The sequence below is a fragment of the Pinus tabuliformis genome, chromosome 4_2 (assembly GCF_031772625.1).
Source record: "Pinus tabuliformis cultivar Carrire ecotype Pingquan chromosome 4_2, CPIR1, whole genome shotgun sequence".
Classification (NCBI taxonomy): Eukaryota; Viridiplantae; Streptophyta; class Pinopsida; order Pinales; family Pinaceae; genus Pinus; species Pinus tabuliformis.
This window is the reverse complement of record NC_142304.1, coordinates 966283938-966301860: the sequence shown is the minus strand read 5'-3', so window position 1 is coordinate 966301860 and position 17923 is coordinate 966283938.

The following is a 17923-nucleotide window of genomic DNA, read 5'->3' as shown; positions in this document are numbered from 1 at the left end:
TGTGAGTGGCCGTTGTTTGTTTGAAATTGGTAAGAAGTTCTGTTCCCGTTTCGTACCTTATCGGTAACTGAAAATGGGTTAAAAAGGTTGTGGCTAGGGTACTGAAGTTGTCAAACGAAGCTCTGGGTAACTCGATATACCATTTTGCTGCCGGACCAGTTAACATCCTCTGGAAAAGGCGAAGCCTAATCGAATCATCGTTTAGGGTGTTTGATGAACACAACAGATGAAATGTCATCACATGATTCAACGGGTCTTCACCCAGATTTCCATTAAATTTAAGAATAGCTGACGGAAGTTTATGCAGAATCGCTGGCCACCAAGGGGCGTAAGCAATTGGATCATTTGTCAGCCGGTTTAGATCTGGTAATTCTAGAGTTGCTACAACGGGTAACTGTTGATTCAGGTTAGGTGAAGCATACCCAGGATAAGATGGATTCGCCTGAGCAGTGGGTCTTTGCATACCAGCATAACGTATTTGATGCTGGCAAATTTGACAAGGTTGATGGGAATAACCATTATAATATGGTTGTTGATAACCACTTTGGAAATGCGGTTGCCCATTACTTACAAAGACTTGTTGCTCAGGTCCTTGATATGATTGTTGGAATGGCGGTTGTTGAGATTTTATCAGCCATGGTTGTTGGACCATTTGCTGTTGCCCAATACTGGACGATTGACCAAGATGAGGAGTCATAGTACTTGTTTGAGCCTGAGTCACTCCAGATAATGAGGCACTAACCTGAGGTTGTGATTGAGTCATTGAGACAAGAGGCTATTGTATTGCAACTTGAGAAACTTGGGGTTGACATACAACAGGTAGCGCTTGTACTTGCGACGCAGTCACCATAGCAGGTATAGTGGGAATATTCGACACAGGGTGGACTAGTTGCATTGAATATACAACCCTTGGTTGCTGAGGCAGTATTGGTACCCAACCGCTGGATGTAATTCCAGTTTGACTTGAACCTTGTTGTAAACTCCCACATGGTTGTTCTCCAGGAGGGAACAATGAAAAGGCGTACTGCCCTCCATATGGTGGCAATCCAGTACTTAAAGGGTATATTGGCCTTTGAAGACACATTGGATCGATTTGTTGAGTTTCAACATAAGAAATACGAGATGATAATCCGAATGAAGAAATAGGAACTGACCACGTCGTCGAAACAATCCATGATTGGACTTCGGCTTGTTGTTGATAACTTGCCGGGACAGATGGTATACTGGCGAACATCATTGGAGTAGCAGCGGGAGGCTCTGCTACTCCTGCGTCGGATGACATAGTCCTGGATGTCGACGGTTGCTTAGACATATCTAGTCTATCCAAAAGATTTTCTAGTGATTTTGATTGACTTTCTTCCACCATTGCGGATTACTCGATCAACTCAAAATAAAGGGGAAATATGTTTCCGAATTAAATGAATTTTAGACGCTTTGACACAACTTGTTTTTTCAATTTTTAAGAGTCGAGAAAAAACAAAAGATGACTCTAGTCGCCTTCGATTTTTAATGAGCCTGAAGTGACAAGTGCTCAGATGGACCTTTTTCGTTAAGGAGTCTGAAAAGGAATGAAAGGGACTGCTCTGGATATCTAGGTAGAGGGATTACCAAACCAATCGCAAAAATACAGAATACTTTTTACGGTACGACAGTCAATCTTCCCGAATGCTATGTTCAGTTCATTGCGATCGATAGGGTGGCAGACACGGCTTCCTATGGATAAAGGATTAAGCCTATTGTGGTCTCCCAAAATATACTCGACGGTACGTGGGAGCACAAGTCCATACTGGCACTTATCATCTCAAAGTGGAGGAATCACCCAACCATCAGTGAGAACAACAGTTGCCAGGCTTTACGACACTGGAATACGTCTCTAGCCTAGACTTCTAGATGTTGTGCGTTAGGTTCCAAAGCGTTGTTAGATTCATTAAATTTATTTTATAGTTGATCTTGCTTAAGAAATTTTCCTTTCAGGTTCACCGCGAGATGTAGATGTACAATTCCTAAAATGCAATCTAAGATGATAAATAGTCTTTTATCTTCTTTGTGCAATGAAAATTCTAGCTACTAAGGAAAGAGAGACAATATTCTTTCACAAAGAGCAAAGAGCACACACTAGATGCACTGTCCTAAATCAAACCAATCAAACAGTCTAAATGCAAATGCACATGCATGTATTTTTTTTCGGCTTTCTTAGTATGTGAATGATAAAAAGAAGGTTAATGCACAAATCTGAATTACTTTTCAAGCGACAATTACTAACAAGTTTATTTTTCAAAATAAAAAATGAAGACAATCACAATACTTTATGATTCGGAAATGAATACTTGCTTTCGACACTAGAAAAATTACAAATTTAGACCAAATACAATAGTAACAGGGTAATCGACTATCAATAGCAATCAAACTCTTTCCTATGACTGAAAACGACACTTGCGACACTTTCAAATCAAAGGATGACAGTACAATTACGTTAATTTTTGCAAGGGAGAACTAGAAATGACTCAACAAATACACAAAAACATTTACAGTTCTTTACACATTGGAGGCAGAATAACAACAAGGAAAAGGGGTTTCAAACAGAGATATACTGATTACAGGCAGCAAAATTCATGAATAGAACTGAAAATAATGAATCACAGAAACCAAAACTGAACAATGCCTAGTCTGATCAGCGCACTTGTAACACAGGGAACTTGAAAAGCAGCGCACCTAGTACACTCGGGAAGTGCGCTGAATTTCAGATTCACAGAACAGAACCTACGCTGGGCCAGAGACGAGACTTTGCTTGGGTTCCAGGTCATAGTTTGCAGTTCAGTTGATGGGTTTTGGCTGAGCAAATGGTAATCAGTAATGCAACAATCAGGGGTAGATCTAAGGAGGTTCTAAGAGCTACCACGAGGGAAATTAGAGAGTTTGTGAATCAGTTGTTTAAGTCATAAACAAATCCTGGAGATTGACTGAAGCGACATTTATCTACTTTGCATTTGCATAGCAAATGTAGTTCGAAAGCTACCTGGCTCGACTTCAGGCTCTGTCTGTAACTTTATAAAATAAACAACAAGGAACATAAACAAACAACCTAATTCGTCCCCAGCGGAGTCGCCATTTTGTTACAGGGAAAAATGTCTACACAGAACTGCTTATCCCACTAAGGTGTGGTAGCTACCTTAGAAACAAACAAAGTAAAGCTAATTTCTTTTTTCCTTTATGAAATATAGATGAGAGAAGAACAAAGAAGACCAACCTCTGTATTGCGCTAATCTCCTAGTTCGATTCCTCTCTCTCTTGATAGTCTTTCACTACTTTCTCCCTTGTACGCCCAGCTTCACAGAGTACCTGTAGGATCATAGTAGCATAACACTATACAAGAACATGGATCTATAATCATAAAAAATCTAGGATCAGATGTAAATTGACCATACAAATGCATAAAACATAAATGACACAAGAGTATGGAGGAAAACTTGAATAGCTTTTATTGATAAACAAGAAAGAGCCGAGAGAGTTACAACCAGTTGTTCTGACCCAGCATCATCCTCTCAGCAAGTAAGCCCTTCTTCACGTCATACAAAGCTTAGATCACCCAACACTATGATGTTGTCTCAGGAAACTAACAGCAATTCCTTACAAGATGCAAAATTCCAGCCTCTAACCTCCTGGATCTCTAGGATGAGAGATCTATATATAGATATTTTCAGAGGTGTGAGTCAGCTCTGGGTTTTTGATTAGTTTCCTCTCTCTGATAGTTCTTGATTCCACTTGGAGATCTCATTGATCTCTTACTCATCCTTGGGCGATTTTGAGAGGCAAGTGTCACAGGAGAAGTTTCTGGAAGATTCCATGATCATCCACCTCGCAAACTGTCTCCGCCACTTGTCTTTTCTCGTCCATCGCACCCCATAGAAGGGATTTTTGAAATGCATTGCACTTCCTGTGTGTACAAGGTGCGATGCATCGCACCCTGGCCGTGGAGCGAGTGAGATGATCCAGTTTTGAGCAGTTCTGAGTAGTTTTTAATGGAGAACTTCTGGGAGATGATGTAATTAGTTGACCTTGTTCTTTTAGGGGTTGGAACAACACTTTTAGGGACTTAGGAGCCCTTAGTTTATGGAAATTTATGCTTGGGGTCGCAGTGCCCAAAAATGTCTATAACAATTCTCCAACGGCAATGTTATGGGGTTTATTGACCTTCCTTTACCTATTTCCCACTTTCAAAAATCCTTTTAGGGCCATCACTGGTCTGTCCATACCTGTTTAGGTGTGTACCTCAACTCTTTATTGCTCATCAAGCTTGATGTGGATATGTTTATCTGCACTTTATATAAGAATTTCAGTGCTATATTTTCATATGATTGAATGGGGCACAGTCATGGATTATGCCATATTTTTAAACCGCTTAAGCAAGGTTGGGCTTGCTATGTCAACCGGTACTCTGAGCCCAACAACAATCCCTAATCTAAACAGCTTCCCAAACAACCTGTCCTTCCAGATTGTCACAAGGACTTGACATTTCATTTTCTTTTAAATAAGTCCTTCCAGTTTCAGGCACAAGGATTAGAGCACAATTGGATTTGCCACAGGGTATATGATAGTGAGCTTAGCCCATGAAAGGAGGTTTACTTGTAGATAACAGGTATTGGAAAATTTAGTGTGGTGGATGGGACCAATGGAGAATGACTGTAAACCTTACAGGCAAGTATAGGCTAGGTCTAAGTGGGATTTACTTGAAATGAAGTGTTCTCCCATGCCAGTCCAGTTGTAGTTACACATTTTTTGTTTTATAAAGATGCCCCCACATGCTCCAAATATCCAAGTTATCAACAGATCTCACCTAGTTCCCAAAAGATGCCAATGAGTGGCTTCGGTTTGAATTCCACCGCTAATTTACAAGTTCTCATGGGCTCATTGAAAATTTGTTTGATTTGCAAGGTAATGATGGATTTAGAATCAACAGACTCGCTAGCAGGTTAATGAGGAAATTAAAGGCTGATGGTGGTGTATGAGTACAATCTGAAAAGGTAAGAGTGAGACTAGAGGACTGAAGTCAGTTGGCTGAAAAGGGCTGTATTGCAAGATAGAAGGAGAATGAATTTGCAGAAAAATGAGAAAGGAAAAGGTGGAAATGTGACTAAACTAACAACAAAATAAAATAAATCCTAACCTACTCAGGAGGTAACCACCATGTGGTGGCTACTGGAAGTATCTTTTGAGATGTTGGCCATTAATAGGGAGTTTTTCAGTTTCTCCCTATAAAGTTTTCAATCTGTAAGTTCCCTGACCAATTTTTTCCACAACTTGGAATGGGCCCAGCCATAAGTGTTAGAATTTCGTGTGTTTACCTTTTGGCTCACTCAGCTTGTCCCATTTCAGGACTAGCTCCCCTACTTAGAAATCTTTATCTCCTACCAGATGATGATCAAACCATCTTTTCACAATCATTTGGTGATTTCTAAATTTAGTTCTGGCTTTAGCTCTCAATTCCTCCAACCTCATCAGTTGGTTGATCCTCTCTTGAAGCAAGGCTGAAGGGGTTCCTCTTGAAGCTTGGGAGAGCTGTAGAGAGGGGAGGGTAACGTTGGGAGGCAGGATGGCTTCCTATCCATAGACAAGGAAGTATGGGGAGTTTCCTAAGGCCAATTTTGGGGTTACCCTATCAGCCGAAAGGGCATTTGTTAAATCATTGTGCCAGTTCCTCTGGTTGTCAGCGACAGACTTACGGATTATGTGTATGAGGTTCTTATTTGAGGACTCTGCAACTCCATTTCCCTGGGGGTAATAGTTTGATGCATACCATATGTGAATTTATTTATCAATAGAAAATTCTGTCATTTTCAGTGATGAAAAGTAAGAAGCATTATCAAATATGAGAGCCTCAGGGATGCCATACCTGTTGATAATTAATTTCTCAATAAATAATATTACCTCGTCTTTATCTACCTTTCGAAGCGGGATGGCTTCCATCCATCTGGTGAAGTAGTCGGTCGCTGTGAGTATATACTTATGCTGCTGCGAAGAGTTTGGCGTGGTCTCGTCTATGACATCTAGTCCCCATTGTTGGGAGGGGAGACAAATCATAACAGGCCTGAGGGGAACAATGGGCTTTCTTTCTCATCTTGCAGCGGTTTGACACACCTTGCATTTGCGAGCATAAGCATGTGAATCTCTGAACACTTTGGGCCAATAATATCCAGTTCTTAATATTTTTTGAGCAGTGGTCTCTCTGCCGTAGTGACAACATACTGAACCATCATGCATTTCTTTCAAGACATGGTCGGCATCATCCTTTTCCAAACACCTCAGCCAGATTCCATCATAATTTTTTCTGTATAATATGTTATTGGCCAAATGATACTGATTAGATTTCAATCTGAGTGCTCTCCTTTGTGATGCATCCATGTGTTCAGGACATGATCCCCATATCAGATAGAAGCGTATGTCATAGTATCATGACTCAAGATCCAAAAAGGCTTCCTACATTTCTCGATCACGCATCAGCACTTCATTAATCCATAGGGGATCCTCCCTAAATTCCATTTGTGCATATTGCATGCTCTGCATTTCTGGTTCTTCAGATGCCCCTTATTTATCTGCCAAGGCTTCCACTGCTAGCCTACAAAGTCCCTGCCCTCGAACTATCTGTGTCAGCTTAATTTCGAGGTCAAACTCTTGAAGGGCGATTATCCAATTCCCTCTCCGTTCACCCATTTCTTTCTGCACGAAGAGGGCTCTTATAGCAGGATGGGGAATGATTACTTTGGTCCTGGCCTTTAGTAAATAAGGGTGGAAATGTTTTACGGCCTTGAAAACCGCAAAGCCCTGTTTCTCCACGTCTGGGTAGTTGAGTTTTGCCCCTTGGAGATTAGAGCTCATATGATCCCTTCTGTGATATGAATACACTGTAATGTCATCCATATATACTACTACTGATCTGTTAATCAACCCTCGGAAAGCTATATCCATAGCTCTCTTGAATGTGGCACCTGACTCGTAGTACCACGACTCAGGATCCAAAAAGGCTTCCGACATTTCTTTCTCATACATCAACGCTTCGTTAATCCATAGGGGCTCCTCCCTGAATTCCATTTGTGCATATTGCATGCTCTGCATTTTTGGTTCTTCGGACGCCCCTTCTTTATTTGCCAAGGCTTATGCTACTAACCTACAAAGTCCCTGCCTCGAACTATCTGTGCCGGCTTAATTTCGAGGTCGAACTCTTGAAGGGCAGTTATCCAATTCCCTCTCCATTCACCCATTTCTTTCTGCATGAAGAGGGATCTTACGGGGAACAATTACTTTGGTCCTGGCCTTTAGTAAATAAGGGCGGAAATGTTTTACGGCCTTGAAAATCGCAAAGCCTTGTTTCTCCATGTCTGGGTGGTTGAGTTATGCCCCTTGGAGATTATAGCTCATATAAGAAATAGGGACTTCGTTGCCTTCGTTATTTTTCTAAGTGAGTATTCTGGCATATGAAACATCAGAAGCAAAAGTGTACCTCTAGCTGCATGGGGTGCACTATTTCGGTGAAACCTGAGACAAATTTCCTAACGAAATTGATCTTCCTGAAGAAAGATTGCATTTCTCTTTTATTTGCAGGGGGTTGTATTCTCATGATAGTCTCTATTCTTTTAGGATCAATAAAAATCCCTTCTTTAGAGAGGATATGACCCAGTAGTTTCCCCTCTGTGACTGTGAAGATGCTCTTCTTGGGATTCAACGATATCCCGTATCTTCGGCATCTTTCAAAGATTTGTTTTAGGTGACAAATATGATCCCTTCTGTGATATGAATACACTGTAATGTCATCCATATATACTACTACTGATATGTTAATCAACCCTCGGAAAGCTATATCCATAGCTCTCTAGAATGTGGCGCCCACATTAATAAGTCCAAAAGGCATTTTGCGATATGCGTAAGTGCCCCATTTAGTGTTGAAGGTTGTCTTAAGCTGATCCCCATTAGATACTAACACTTGATTGTATCCTGAAAATCCGTCTAATAGGGACAACATTTCAGACCTAGATACGCACTGAAGAATGTGTTCCATAGAAGGGGTAGGGTAGTTATCCTTTTGCAATGCTTTATTCAAGTTTCTAAAATCAATACACAGCCTGATGTCTCCATTTTTCTTTCTTACGGGCACGAGATTGGCTACCTAGCGTGTGTGTCTGACAGGAAAGATGAGTTTAACATCCAACATTTTGTTTAATTCTTTCTTCATCAACGGCTCTAGGCTTAGATGAATCTTACGAAGATTTTTTTGGTAGGGCCTAGCCTCCTTTTCCAAAGGAATTACATGTTGCATAACGCTGGTATCAAAGGTTTTTAGGTCTCCACATGTCCAGCAAAGACGTCCTTGTATTATTTAAATAGCTTGACAAACGTAGACTTTTCTTGTGAAAAGCACCCCAAGCCTAGATTGACATTTTTGGGTCTTCTTTGGTCCCAAGGTTGACTGATTCATACTTCATGGATGAGCTATGCATTTTTCAGTTAGTTGGCTTCTTCAATTTATCATGCAAGTCATACAAGTGATCCATCTTAACAACTAACTTTGGAATCACATTGGGCTGAACCTTTTCCTCATCTTCCCTCTCGTTGATAAGCCTATCATGCTCCTCTTCATCAATGAATGCATTCTTGAATGTCTTCTTGCAGTGCAAGAACTCAAGGATTTGCTTGTCATCTTCGAACACCTGCCAATTTGAGATGTTATCATGCACGGATGGTCAAAAAATCAATTCAACAGAACATTTATTTTTATTCAATCTAAAATCAGGAAAAAGTTTAGTAGCCATACCAGCCATCAAATCAGCGTCTTGGTTTTTCCCTCGACGTATGTATGTGATGTTAAAAGAATCAGAACTGTCAATTAAGCTCCATACCTCATGTTGGTACCTTACCATGTGTGGTGAATTGCAATGTATCCTTTTCCTTACCTGATCCACGATTATCTGTGAGTCACCAAAAACTTTAATATTTTTTACCTTCATATCAATGGCTTTCTTCAGGCCCTGCAGCAAGCCTTCATATTCTACTATATTTTTGGTGCATGCAAACTCCAACTGGTTGGCCATCAAATGCTGGTTCCCTTGTGGGTCAATGAGAATGCTCCCAACACCTAAACCTTCAAGGCAGTTAGAGCCATAAAAATAGAGTGTCCAAAATATAGAATCTAATGTTACATCAACTGAACTACTATCTAAGAAATTAGTCCTATCATCTACTATAATATAGGATAGTTCATCATTCCTTTGGGTCCACCGCATAAGGCTTCCCTTTGTAAAACCCGGACTCCAGCGTATTATCGCAAATATAAGGGAAAACATGGAAAAACCTGTGGCCGGCCGTAAGGCCGAACTTCAAATATTATGTATTCGTGCATATAATCATCACCAGGTCCGGCTATCACCCCTCCACTAACTGCATAACCCCGGGCTCCGCCGATTGTGATAAGTAATCAGGGTAGGTGGACCCGAAATATATATATATATATATATATATATATATATGGAACTTAATAGTCCTGGCAGGTCCTCAACGTATGATTTCCCTTTGAAAAGCCCCGACTTCAATGTTTTTCGAAAACCCAAGAATATATGGGATAACCATCTGAAAATAGCGATATGCAATGGGGCTCCGGACCCGAAATTGTTGGGCTGGGTTATGTTTTTTCCACAACTAACTGGGGGGTTAGAGGGGGGGCAGAGCCCCCTTTCGTTGCACCGATTGTGTAGCGGGGGGGGTCACAGGGGGTTTGAGGTGTACCCGTAACCGCACTTTATGGGGTCCGGGGCAGCGCCCTAGAAAATTTTGGTTTTGGACCCTATGTTAGGATGGGCGGACCCACCTATGGTTTTGTGCATGTTTTTCGCCCATGGTATTGGACGTGATGGTTTTCAGCCCATGGTATTGGATGCTTTAGCATGTATAAATATGTATTATAATATTGAAAGGAACATAATGAAAAATCAAGCTGGTAGTCCCAGTTTTGGGATCCAGGGGAAAATCTCTGTGTATATGTGTTTTATTTGTTATGCTCTCGCATTGTTTATTTTCTGTGTTTTATAATTTGTATGCAGGTAATTTCTATACGGGGTTAAAACCTACATTTGGTATCAGAGCAATTTTGGCTTCAAGGGGACACCTTTGTTGTTGAGGGGTTTCGTTCGGGCCTGTGTTAGACCCTGTTCAGTGGGAGATCTGCGAGATCGATTTTGGTGGTGAAAGAAGATGGCGAGTAGTGGAAAGATAGAGATTGAGAAATTTAATGGTCAGAGTTTTGAGTTGTGGAAACTCAAGATGGAGGATCTGTTGGTGGATAAAGATCAGTGGATCGCGGTAGATTCGGGTACTAAACTAACAGGAGTGTCCGATGAAGAATGGAAGAAGTTGGATCGGAAGGCAAAGAGCATAATACGATTGTGTGTCTCAGATTCAGTATAGTTGAATGTATCAGGGGAAGCTACGGTGAAGGATTTGTGGGACAAGTTAGGGACTTTGTACCAATCTAAGTCTCTGGTGAATAAACTGTTCCTGTGGAAAAGGCTGTATAACCTGAGGATGAAAGATGGAGACTTGGTGACAGAGCATCTGAACACATTTAATACTGTGGTAAGTCAGTTAGCATCTTATGTTGATATTAAAAGTTCAGATGAAGATAAGTGCATCAGTTTGTTGTTTTCTCTACCAAATTCGTGGGATAGTCTGGTTATTGCAATAGGTAGCTATGCAACTGCCTTGTTGATAGAGGAGATGAGATGGAAAAATATGGAGAGCCAGAATGGTGATGCCTTATCTATACGAAGACGGTCCCAGAACAGAAAGAAAAATAAGTCATCGAGTGGGAGATCTAAATCTAGAGGGAGATCTAAATCTCCAGGAAAACCTGTAAAGGTGGTGGGCGGGAAATGCGAAAAGGAAGGGCACTACAAAAGGGACTGTAAATCTAAAGCTCTTGATAAAGGAAAGGAATCTGATGATGGTCCTTCTGCAAAGGCAAAAAACACCTCAGATGAAGGTGGGGATGTGTACTTGGCTTCTTCAAGTACACATGTAGATCATGAGGCATGGTTGATTGACTCAGATGCATCCTTTCACTTCACTTCCCATAGAGAGTGGTTTTGCGAGTATGATAAATACGACGGTGGTGATGTCTTCTTAGGGGATGATAGGAAGGCTAGAATCGTTGGTCGCGGAAAAGTAAAGTTGATGTTGTAAGGTGGAAGGGTTAGAACACTTCCGGGTGTTCTGCATATTCCTGCATTAGCGAGAAATCTGCTCTCTGTAAGCAAGCTAGATGATGCAGGTTTAAAAATAGTGTTCGAGAAGGATACCTGCAAGATGGTTCGGGGAGAACTGGTATTGATGCGGGGAGTTCGAATTGGAACTCTGTACAAGCTGCAAGGTAGCACTGTTATTGATGGGTGCAACAGTTCTGTGGTTCCTGAAAGTGGAGCAGAAAATCTAGTGGTCTCTGGAGAGAAGACCATGTTGTGGCATCAAAGGCTTAGACATATTGGAGAGAAGGGCCTTTGAATACTTCATGGTAAAGGTATGGTAGAAGGTATGAGTAATAGCTCTCTGGATTTTGATTTCTGTGAAAATTGTGTATATGGGAAGCAGAATCGGGTGAGTTTCCCCTCTAGTAGTAAGAGGGCGAAACAAATATTAGAGCTTGTGCACAGTGATGTGTTTGGACCTATGAAGGTTCCATCACTGGGTAAGTCTGTGTACTATGTATCATTTATAGATGACTTCTCAAGGAATACATGGATATATTTCCTTAAGAAGAAATCTGAAGTCTTTGATAGGTTTAAAGAATTCAACGCTCTTGTGGAAAATCAGACAGAGAAGAAGATAAAGGTGCTGAGGACAGATAATGGTGGAGAATTTTGTAGTAAGGAATTTGAACAATTCTGTAAGAAGTGTGGTATAGCACGGTAGAAGACTACTCCATATACACCTCAACAAAATGGAGTTGCAGAAAGAATGAACAAGACATTGATGGAAAGGGCAAGAAGCATGCTCAGTGGTGCCAGGTTAGGACAGGAATTTTGGGCAGAGGCGGTGGAGACAGCGTGTTACCTGGTCAACAGATCACCTTCATCAGTGTTGGAGGATAAGTCTCCACAAGAGGTATGGACTAGTAAGAAACCCTCTCTTTCAAATCTGAGGGTATTCGGATGTGATCACCTTCATCAGCCATGGAGGATAAGACTCCACAAGAGGTATGGACTGGTAAGAAACCCTCTCTTTCACATCTGAGGGTATTCAGATGTGATGCATATGTACATGTTCCAAAGGAGAAATGAACCAAGTTAGATAGTAAATCTGAAAAGTGCATCTTTATTGGGTATAAGGATGGTTTAAAGGGTTATAAGCTTTGGAACCCAGTAACAAGGAAGGTTGTGTACAATCAAGATGTGGTGTTTAGAGAGATGAAAGATGTTATTTGTTAATAAATTTACTGCATAACATAAATAATTACTGAGTGGAATAAATATAAAAATAACCAGCAACAACCATAAACACAAATGTTTATCCAGGAAAACCCCAAATCTAGGGAAAAACCCAACCTAATAAGATCTTATTAGCATTGGCCAAAACCCTGGCCAATGCGACCAAGTGAGTCTTCACCGCTCACCTCCAGGTCTTGCATTACAATGAAGTCCTTCCAGCCTTTTATAAGCTCCATTACATATAATACCATGGGCAGAATACTATGGGTGCACAATACCATGTGCCCCAAAACCATCACTGTTTAACCTGGTCAACTTTGACTCTATCCCGTGTCAAGTTTACCTAACAATTCCCCCCTTAAACTTGACTTGGGGTTCCTTGACTAACTCCATCCATACCTGCTAAGTGAGACAATCCTGATCACTCTAGCTCTTACCCCCCTCAGAGTTTTTACCCGGGGTATTGTTAACCTGACATCTCCCCTATCACCTAGGTCTAACCTAGACTTTACCGATGATCACCGAGGGGTACACATGCCTTACGAGGTCTTACAGTAGTATGCCCATTTACATGCAATAATTTTGACTTCATTAATTTTTTTTTTTGTTTATTGCTGCTGTGATTCTGATCCATCCTCTCTCAATTTGATTTTCTCAAAAACTTCTATCAAACCTCTCCAACTGCACTGTGATCCCTGGCAGTTATGGCACTATCTTCCGCACATTCTCCTCGAGGTTCTTCCACGTACAATTTTTCCACCATTATTTTCCAGACCTAGATCTGCTGCATTGATCTCATTAGGCACTATAAACCTCTGGCATCAAAGAATCCCTTTGAAGCCAATATCTGGCTCCGATACCAGTTGTTAAGAAATTTAATGCATAATATAAATAACTACTGAGAGGAATAAATATAAAAATAACCAGCAACAACCATAAACACAAATGTTTATTTGGGAAAACCCCAAAACTAGGGAAAATCCCAAACTAATAAGATCTTATTAGCATTGGAAAAAACCCTAGACAATGCGACCAAGTGAGCCTTCACTGCTCACCTCCGGGTCTTGCATTACAATGAAGTCCTTCCAGCCTTTTATAAGCTCCATTACATATAATACCATGGGAAGAATACTATGGGTGCACAATACCATGTGCCCCAAAACCATCACTGTTTAACCTGGTCAACTTTGACTCTATCCCGAGTCAATTTTACCTAACATTATTAAACAGGAAGTCCAACCAAAGGAACCTGAGAAGATAGAGTTTGAGCTAAAGGAGGAAGAATCAGACTCTACAACAGAGGAGGAAACAGAAGATGAAGAGCCACAAACTCCGGGTGTGAGAAGATCAGTTCAAGAAAGAAGGCAATGAGAAAGGTATAGTCCATCTAATTTCTATTCAAATTTTGCTTTATTTATTACTGATGATGATCCCAGAACTGTGAAGGAAGCAGTAGATTCAGAGGATGGAAAACTCTGGAAAGAGGCCATGGTTGATGAAATGGCATCTTTTCACAAAAATGAGGCTTGGGATCTGGTGGAGTTGCCAGCTAGAAGGAAGCCCATTGGCAGCAAATGGGTGTTCAAGAAGAAGACTAATGTAGAAGGAAAGGTGGAGAAATACAAAGCTCGGTTGGTAGCAAAAGGTTATTCCCAGGTGCCGGGAATTGATTTTGGTGATACTTTTTCTCCTATTGAAAAGGTAACTTCTATTAGATTACTTTTATCTGTTGCTGCTACTTTTGATTTTGAGGTAGAAGAGATGGATGTGAAGACATCATTTCTTCATGGGGATCTAAGAGGAGATATACATGAGGCAACCTGAAGGGTTTGCGGTGAAGGGTAAGAAAGAACTGGTATGCAAGTTAGAGAAGTCTCTGTATGGGTTAAAACAATAACCAAGGATGTGGTATAAAAAATTTGATACATTTATACGGGGACTTGGCTTCACCAGAAGCAAAGCAGATCACTGTGTGTATTTTAAATTAATTGGTGACGTGTTATTTATTTGGTCTTGTATGTGGATGATATGTTTCTGGTTGGAAATGACAAAGAAATTATCCAGTATTTGAAGACCCAATTGTCCTCCAAATTCGACATGAAAGATCTTGGTGCTGCAAACTATATTCTGGGCATGGAAATTAAAAGAGATCGGGCAAAGAGGAAGCTCTCGTTAAACCAGAGGAAGTATGTTGAGACAATACTACAGAGGTTTAATATGAAAGATAGTAAACCGGTGAAGGTTCCTATTCCTGTAGGTGTAAAGTTATTTGCTGAACAATGTCCCAAGACACAAGAAGAGGAAGACGATATGTCCCGTGTTCCATATGTAAGTGCAGTTAGTAGGCTGATGTATGCAATGGTCTGTACTAGACCAGACATTGCACATGCAGTGGGAGTATTGAGCAGGTTTATGTCAGAACCGGGGAAGGAGCACTGGACAACAGTGAAGTGGGTTTTCAGGCATTTGCGTGGCACTAGTGATTATGGTTTGTGCTACCAAGGAAGACCAGGATTGGACAGAGTGTTGGATATTCGTGGCTTTGTTGATGCAGACTGGGCTGGAGATCTGGATCAAAGAAGATCTACAAGTGGGTATGTGTTTAACCTATTTGGAGGTGCAGTCAGTTGGATGAGTAAGAAACAATCTGTAGTGGCACTATCAACTAAAGAGGCAGAATACATGGCAGCCACTCATGCAAGCAAGGAAGCAGTTTGGTCGTAGAGATTGTGTTCAACTATGGGGTTAGTACAGGGAGCTATAAGGATAGATTGTGATAGCCAAAGTGCAATTTTCTTGGCAAAGAACCCCGCATATCATTCAAAGACAAAGCACATTGATGTTCAGTATCACCTTGTGAGGGATATGATAGAAGACAAAAAGGTGTTGCTGCTAAAGGTGGACACTTTGAAAATACTGCAGATGCATTGACAAAATCTGTGATCTCTGAGAAGTTCCCTTGGTGTAGAGAGACAATGGGCGTTTCAAGGCTGGAAAAACGACTAAGCTCCCTTGTGGCCCCTTGTGGAAAGAAAAAAACAAGTGGGAGAATGTTGGGTTGTGTTATGTTCTTTCCACGACTAACCGGGGGGTTAGAGGAGGGGCGGAGCCCTCTTTCGTTGCACCGATTGTGTAACGGGGGGGGGGTCACAGGGGGTTTGAGGTGTACCTGTTACCCCACTTTATGGGGTCCGTGGCAGCGCCCCAGAAAATTTTGGTTTTGGACCCTATGTTAGGATGGGCGGACCCACCTAAGGTTTTGTGCATGTTTTTCTCACATGGTATTAGACGCGATGGTTTTCGGTCCATGGTATTGGATGCTTCGGCATGTATAAATATGTATTATAACATTGAAAAGAACATAATGAAAAATCAAGCTAGTAGTCTCGATTTTGGGATCCAGGGGAAAATCTCTATGTATATGTGTTTTATGTGTTATGTTCTCACATTGTTTATTTTCTGTGTTTTAGAATTTGTATGCAGGTAATTTCTGTATGGGGTTAAAAAAATCATTGGGTCCCGAAGCCATGTATGTATTGTGTTTTGATGTTGATTGCGGTAGGCGAAAAGGGTTGATTTGTTCATATTAATGGAGGATTTTCATTATAAAGAGTTATAATGAGAATGAGGTGCGATAGAGGGTTTTGGAGGGTTAGGAAGGGTTATGATGGAGGCAATGAATGGAGGGTTTGGAAGGGATAGAAATGAATCATATGGTAGATTTTTAAAGAGGTGGGGCTCAACCATTAGGAATTGAAGATTTGACTCAGCAATGAGTTAAAGTTTTTAGGCTAAAACAGATCATTCAGAGAGGTGAAGATAAACTTTTAGGGGACCCATTCAAAATTGCCGCCAAGGCAAGTTTTGATAGGGTGGTGGTTGTGGCCACAACAAATGGTGAACCATTGGGCGAACCAGTTATCTCTATTTCCAAATAAACCTTGGATCAATAGGACATCAGGGTGTTAGGATAAACTTGAAATGCAAACTTATATAGATGGACAAGCATGGGTTCCACTTCAACATTAATTGCTTCAGGTGGGATAGAGACAAATATATTCTACTTACTGATAGGATTTGGACAGGCATTCTCTAATGACAGTGCTATGGGGTTTATTGACCTTCCTTTACCTGCTTCCCACTTTCAAAATTTCTTTTGGGGCTATCACTAGTCTGTCCATACCTGTTTAGGTGTGTACCTCAGCTCTTTATTGCTCATCATCCTTGATGTGGATATGTTTATCTGCACTTTATATAAGAATTTCAGTGTTATATTTTCATATGATTGAATGGGGCGCAGTCATGGATCATGCCATAGTTTTAAACCGCTTAAGCAAGGTTGGGTTTGCTGTGTCAACCAGTACTCTGAGCCCAGCAACAATCCCTACTCTAACTGGCTTCCCAAACAACTTGCCATTCCAGATTGGCACAAGGACTTGACATTTCATTTTCTTTTAAATAAGTCCTTCCATTTTTAGGCACAAGGACTAGAGCACAATTGGATTTGCCACAGGGTATATGACAGTGAGCTTAGCCCATGAAAGGAGGTTTACTTGTGGATAACAGGTATTGGACAATTTAGTGTGGTGGATGGGACCAATGGAGAATAACTGTAAACCTTACAGGCAAGTATAGGCTAGGTCTAAGTGGGATTTACTTGAAATGTAGCGTTCCTCCATGCCAGTCCAGCTGTAGTTGCACATTTTTTGTTTTATAAAGATGCCCCCACATGCTCCAGATATCCAAGTTATGAACATATCTCACCTAGTTCCCAACAGATGCCAATGAGTGGCTTCAGTTTGAATTCCATCACTGATTTACAAGTTCTCATGGGCTCATTGAAATTTTTTTTGATTTGCAAGGTAATGATGGATTTAGAATCAATAGACTCGCTAGCAGGTTAACGAGGAAAGTAAAGGCTGATGGTGGTGTATGAGTGCAATCTAAAAAGGTAAGAGTGATACTAGAGGACCGAAGTCAGTTGGCTGAAAAGCACTGTAATTCAAGACAGAAGGAGAATGAACTTTGCAGAAAAATGAGAAAGGAAGAGGTGGAAATGTGACTAAAATAACAACAAAATAAGATAAACACTAACGTACTCAGGAGGTAACCACCATGCGGTTGCTATTGGAAGTATATTTTGAGATGTTGGCCATTAACAGGGAATTTTTCAGTTTCTCCATGTAAAGTTTTCAATCTGTAAGTTCCCTGACCAATTTTTTCCACAACTTGGAATGGGCCCAACCATAAGTGTTGGAATTTCGTGTGTTTACCTTTTGGCTCACTCATCTTGTCCCATTTCAGGACTAGCTTCCTACTTGGAAATCTTTATCTCCTACTAGATGATGATCAAACCATCTTTTCACAATCATTTGGCGATTTCTAAATTTAGTTCTGGCTTTATCTCTCAATTCCTCCAACCTCATCAGTTGGTTGATCCTCTCTTGAAGCAAGGCTAA